The sequence below is a fragment of the Galeopterus variegatus genome, unplaced genomic scaffold, assembly GCF_000696425.1.
Source record: "Galeopterus variegatus unplaced genomic scaffold, G_variegatus-3.0.2 Scaffold2034, whole genome shotgun sequence".
Taxonomy (NCBI): Eukaryota; Metazoa; Chordata; class Mammalia; order Dermoptera; family Cynocephalidae; genus Galeopterus; species Galeopterus variegatus.
The window spans coordinates 404,861-411,236 of record NW_007728145.1 but is presented as its reverse complement, the minus strand read 5'-3'; the positions used below and the strand labels follow the sequence as shown (position 1 = coordinate 411,236).

General features: G+C 34.6%; 1 pseudogene; it reads left to right on the top strand.

Annotated features, from left to right (window-relative positions):
• Positions 1-1,106: 1,106 nt before the first annotated feature.
• LOC103596506 lies at positions 1,107-5,882 on the top strand (annotated as a pseudogene).
• The last annotated feature ends 494 nt before the right edge of the window (positions 5,883-6,376 follow it).

Sequence of the window (6,376 nt, the reverse complement as noted above, 5' to 3'; positions counted from 1 at the left end):
GGTGAAGGGGAAAAATTTCCAAAATCATGTGCAATATATATAATAAATTACCTTTTATGGGACATAATAAAGAACATGAGATTAAGGATAAGAAGAAAGTTTTAGAGAAGAATAATTACCCATAAAAATCCTTGCTCCTTTATTGATCTCAATTGAAAGTGAGTAAAATTATAGCACAAAGGGTCAATTTAGCAGCAGACAGTGCTGAAAATAATTGTGCCTGTATTCTCACGTCAAACTTTTAAAAAATTGACAACTAAAGTTTGAAATAAAGCTACAGCAATAATTTTTGTGAAAAAATTTTATATTTATAGAACCTGTACTTAACAATATAACCTAAATATATGATGGTATTTTTGTATATATTTATGTTATTTCCAATTTTACTATTACAAGCCTTATTAAATGAGCATCTTATACTTATTTGTATGTGTATTTGTGCAAGTATATTTGTAGAATGAACTTTTAGAAGTAAAATTGCTGGTTTAATTAAAAAATATGTTTTAAAATTTAATTGATTAGCAAAATTGTTTGGTTAAAAGGCCACAAATACATGCTCTACACAAGTGTATTGAAGCGTCCTCGCTCATGAGCATTTTCAGCATTCACCCCCCAAAATGTAAGTTTTTATCTATCTAAAGAGTAAAAAGTTTTATTTTGTGTATTTTGGTTTGCATTTATGTGATTAAAATGTCATGCTGAACACCTTTTTGATATGTTTACTGCCCAGTTATATTTATTTTCCTGTTCATGTCCTATATCTAATTAGATTAGATTTTAAATTTCTGTTAGATTTTTAATTTCTTTCATTGAATGATAAAATCATTGCATTTTAGACAATTAGCATCCTATTTGTTTTATGTATTGAAAATATTTTTGCAGTTTGTCTTTTGTATCTTCGTTAATTATATGTAATCTATATTTTTCATGCAAAATTTAATTTTTAAAAGTAAAATTGATCATTGCTTTTTATGATTTTTAAAAATATTATGTTTAAAATGGTCTGCCATGCTCAGTAGCTATTTAAAATAATCACTTTATTTTTTTAGTAAGCTTGTGGTTAGAGTCTCTATTTTGAAATCTTAGATTCACTAGAAATGTTAATAATGAGGTAAGTAGCTGATTTCATTATTTTCCTTATAGCTAGCCATCTTCAAAAGCTGCACTGTCTGACACGGTAGCCAGCTGGCACATGTGGCACTTAACTAACTTTATGTTGATTAAAATTAAGAAAAGTTAAGTATTAAATTTCTCAGTCATAGTAAACATATTTCAAGTTGCTAAATAGACACACATGGCAAGTGGCTACCACATTAGTCAGCAGAGATATAGAATATTTTCAATGTCCCAGAACATTTTTTTCTTTTGTCCTTTTTGTGACCGGTAAGAGGATCGCAACCCTTGGCGTGGTGTCCCCCGCACCGCGCTCAGCCAGTGAGCACACTGGTCATGCCTATATAGGATCCAAACCCGCGGCGGGAGCGCTGCTGCACTCCCAGCACCGTGCTCGCCTGAGTGCACCACGGGGTTGGCCCCCAGAACGTTTTATTAGTGCTGCTTTAAACTAGGTAATGGCTAATCTATTTTTTTCTCTCTTGGTTTGTATTTTCACTTCTAATAAATAATAACTTCCCATGTAGGTATTTCAAACTATTTCTAGATGCCCCATTTTTTTCTACTCCCTTTTTTGTCTATTCCTACCTTAGTGCCATTCTCTTTAATTACTCTGACTTAAAAATATATTTTAACATTTAATTGGCATCATACCAGATTGACTTCCTGGCTTTGTTTCAAAATATTTTCAGTAGAATTATTTTTACAAGAAGGAGGATAATTTTAAATGTAGTCAAGATACATTGTATGTTGTCTTGAAACTTCATTTTTTCCAAAATACTATTCTTAATCATTTATGATAGTTATTTGCAACTCCAAGTATTAATCTGAAATGGTAATTTTTAACATAATGCATGACTCATTAAACCCAAGAACTTGTTAGAGGATCATGAAGTTTACAAATGGAATTTTAAATTCAATTGTCAATAAAATTCCTGGAAATTATTCATTTAAAATATATCTCAAATTATTGCTATTTTTATTTAAAAAATTGGATACAAAAGCACTCCAGATGACTTTGTTATTTGCATATCTGAAATTAATTTTATAAACCACTAGGGCTGAGAATCACTGCAGCAGTGTAATTCAGATGTGATAAAATACTATAAACTGAACTCTAAACATGTATGTTGGTGTAATAGCATTCAAAATTAACTTTCTTGATTTAAGTAATTTTGGTATTTGAGATTAAAATACATTTACTCTCTATTTATTTGTTTCTTATTATGTTGCTTTAAAAATTATGTTCATATTTCTATATGTCAAATCAGTGAGGTAAAAAATAAAGTCTCAAAACAAAGTGAATTAATTGAATTCAAACACTTACTTTTATTACTTTTTTTTTTTTTTTTGTCTTTTGTCTTTTTTCCGTGTCCGGCAACGGATCGCAACCCTCAGTGTTGCCCCCGTACCAGACCGGGGACCGGCAACGGGATCGCAAGCCTAGGTGTTGCTCCCGCGCCTCGCTCAACCAGTGAGCGGGAACCGGTCTGTATGTGGGATCCGAACCCTCGGGCAGGAGCGCCGCCGCGCTTCCCAAGCGGCGCACTATCCACTGCGCCACCGGGCCGGCCCTATTACTTACTTTTTAACGTATTAAATAAATGCAATAAAGAATTGTTTGTATTTTGCTATAAATTTGAAATTAAACTATTATATAAACTATGAACTACTTAATAATATGTAACCCCAATAGAAATATTGAATATGTTCTACTTAGTAATGAAAATTTAATAATAAGTTAATATAAACTTTTGATATAATCTATTAATTGACATATAACATTCATTGCATGGTACAGTTAACTAACTTGCTCAAATTGACACAAGTAAAACTGGTAAATATAGTGCTTCTGAATTATATTTTCTGTAAAATGTGCTAAAATTTTAAATTATTTACTGCAATCAGTAGTACTGTAATTTCTTAGGAAAAGTATTTCCTTGCTTCACAAATGCATTCCTTCTGTTCACGTTACTCCTGGTATTTGCTTGGATAAAGCCCCTGTTATCTCTTTGTCTAAAGCAATAAGGTCCATGCACATGTTCATCTCCATCCTTTTCATCTGTCCAGATATCTAAATAAAGTATTTAAATAAAAATATAATATAATATGTATTTATCTAAATATAGCATTTAGATAAAGTATCTAAATAAAAATATAATAAACGTACAAATAAAAATAAATATAGAAATAAATTATATTATATTAAAATGTGTGAAGTATATTATTTCATATTGTTACAAATCCGTGAATGTATTTTTTGATTCTAATGATGACCCTGTAAAGTAGGAAAGGCAGGGCCCATAATCTTATACTATAGAGGAAGAACTGAGTCATGGAAAGGTAAAGTGACGTGACCAGTTTGTGTAACCATAGTGGTATAACCTTACAGATCTCTGATGTTAATCCAGTTTTTCCTACTCTACTCTATCTGTGTAGATCGGTTGTAGCTAAATTAGATCGTTGCCAACTTTCAAGCACACCTTGACTATTCCACTTGTTATTTTTTTGTGTGTGCCTTTTATACCTGGGTGCTGTTTTTACCTGCAATGGTTTCACAGTTTTCACCACCTGTTGAAATCCTATCCACCCCTGGGAGTCTAGTTAAAAATGTCAACTTCATCCATTTCCTCCCTCACAACCCTTACTGAATTTATCATAAATTGTGAACATTTCTATTTTTCCTACTAAATTATAAATACATTACAGAGAGGGACACAGTTACTACATATTCAATTTTACATCTCCGGACTACCTATTAAAGTATTTAGCATTGAATCAACATTAGTTGAACTAAATAAGTGTGTACAAATGGGAATTTCAAAACAGCCCAGAAAACTGTCAGGGTAAGTTTACAGAGATTGCTTTAGTTTGAATGGAACATCTTAAAATGAGAACATAGGTTTTCTTACTTGGTTGCTTTAGGTGTAATGCAAGCATGTTTATGTCCATTTCTAGCACTTACTGGAAGGAAAGTGACAGATGTGAGTTGTGAGCAGAGGAGGAGATCTGGCCACTGCCCCCTTGTAATCCTCCTGAGAATCATATCTTATTGGTTCCATCTTTGGAAAAAAGTCACTCTCCTCCCCGCAAAGCAGCAAACTGGGGTCTCTGTTTCCTCAATACAACAATTTTACTCTTTGACCTTGAAAAGTGTCTCACTGGGAAATGGTCTTCATTTTCATCACTTACATTTTATTTCTTACAATTCGCCAAAATGAATGACATGTATTTTCTCACTTTGGACTTTTCTTAATGTTGAGTCATCAAAGACAATTGAGCTCTCACAGAGATAAATGGAAATGAACTGTCTATGTAGAAAGAAGCAAGTTGACAGAAAGGAATTAAATGAAGCAAATATTTCTTATATAAGTGGTATCTATTCAGCACATCAGGCTTTGAATAATTTGTAGTCATGCAGATTCACTTTGGAATGTAAAAATTTGCTAAAATCATTTAAATATGTCTAGTCAATGGTTTCTTGAATACTTCAGTAGAAGCATGTTATAACTAAGGATAATGAAAGAAGTTAAACATTTTAAAATAAAAAAAATGGGTTAGTCTTATAAAACAACACAGATTTATACCAAAAAGATAAATTTAGTTTAAAAAGCTTCTAGGAGTGGTTAAAAAACATTTAAATACATTTGAAGGCATCGTGCGGTCGACTGCAGAATGAATGACGTATACCAGCAGGATTCTGTGTTCCAAGGATCCAGGGGTCCTGGGTCAATTTTAAGAGAGTCTGAGAGGTCAGAACTATTTTCTTAATAAAATAAGAAGCTACTTGCCTTCTTCTCTGTGTTGATACTTGGATCGATTGGACAAAAGTGGTGATGGGTAAAAATGCTGGTTCCTTGGCAAGAATCAAGGCAATGGCACCAAACCAACCTAGCAGGCATCACACTCTTCACTGTCACGTTCTGTTCTCACAGAAAAAAAATAAATGCAGTTCTTACTTAGGAATGCTTTGGTGAGGCAGTGCAAATTATATATATATATATTTTAAATCTGGGTTTTAAAATTTTTCTGGGTAACAAAGTAAGGTGTATATATGAAGCACTTCTGTCACATCCTGAAGCAAAATGGTGGTCTGTAGGAACAGCACAGGTGCAATTCTTTTAGAACTGAAGAAGCAAATTTTTTTTTAATGGAAAAATCATTAAACTTTAAATGATGTCTGACAGACTTTGGTTCACATTTGGGAATGAAGAAGATGTTTTTTCAACCTGAACACGGTGAACCTGTCACCTCAAGGAAAACAACTGACAGTGTTTATTGCCAGTGATAGAATTCAAGCTTTCAGGTGCCCTGAGGCTCACCCTGCAGGTCTGAAGTAGGAGTTGGAAGAGTCTGCAGAGGAAACTTGGTGGGGGGCAATTGGATAAGAGAAGCCAGGACCGGGAAGATGGGGAGCCAAAGACTAAGCAGCTGAGAGAAGAGGAGAAGGAAAGTGAGATGCTCAGGGAACTCAGAGTGAACTATGGTCCAGAGGACAAGGAAGTGAAGACGAGGAGGGTGCCTCATGCAACACTGTTTTCATAGAAGAGAAAGTGAAGGAGCAGCTGGAGGCCACCAAGCCGGAGCTGTCAATGAGGAAGTGAACCTGAGCAACCTTGCACCATGGAAACCTTATTGGGAAGCTGGAGAAGCTAGAAAAGCGAATCCAGAGGGCTATTGGTGAGCTGACCTGTGAGACGCTGAAAGGCCAAGAGGACAGCCTAGCTGCTATAGTCAGCAAGAGCCCTGTGACTCTTACTGAGGAATAAAGAATGAAAAGACTCCCCGCACCTCCTGCAGTTGGAAACAGGATGCTTGTCTGTGGCAGTGGAAGAACCTAGACACCTGGTGACTGGCAACTAAGCTCCTACTCAGCACCAGCCCTGGGACAAGAGTAAGGTTATTGCACAGAACTGAACCAAAAGAGCTAATGAAAGGTGTGTTCCTGAGTTTACAACCCTAAGTGCCCTGACAGAAAAACTGCCCTAAAAGGAAAGAGAAAAACCCAAACTACCCTGCATGATAGACACTCAAATAAAAATTACAATACGTGAGAAAATCCTATGCCTTAAAGAATGGCCAACAACCCAACAAGTGGGAGAGTTTATAACCAAGGAAGTTAAAACAGTAACATCTTAAGAGGCTTTAAAATGAGCATTTGTTTTATCATCAGGGAGATGAAAGAGGGTCTGGTCCCATAACTCGAAAACATAGATTAAACATAAGAAAGAACCAATTAGAAAACTTGAAAGTAAAGAATATG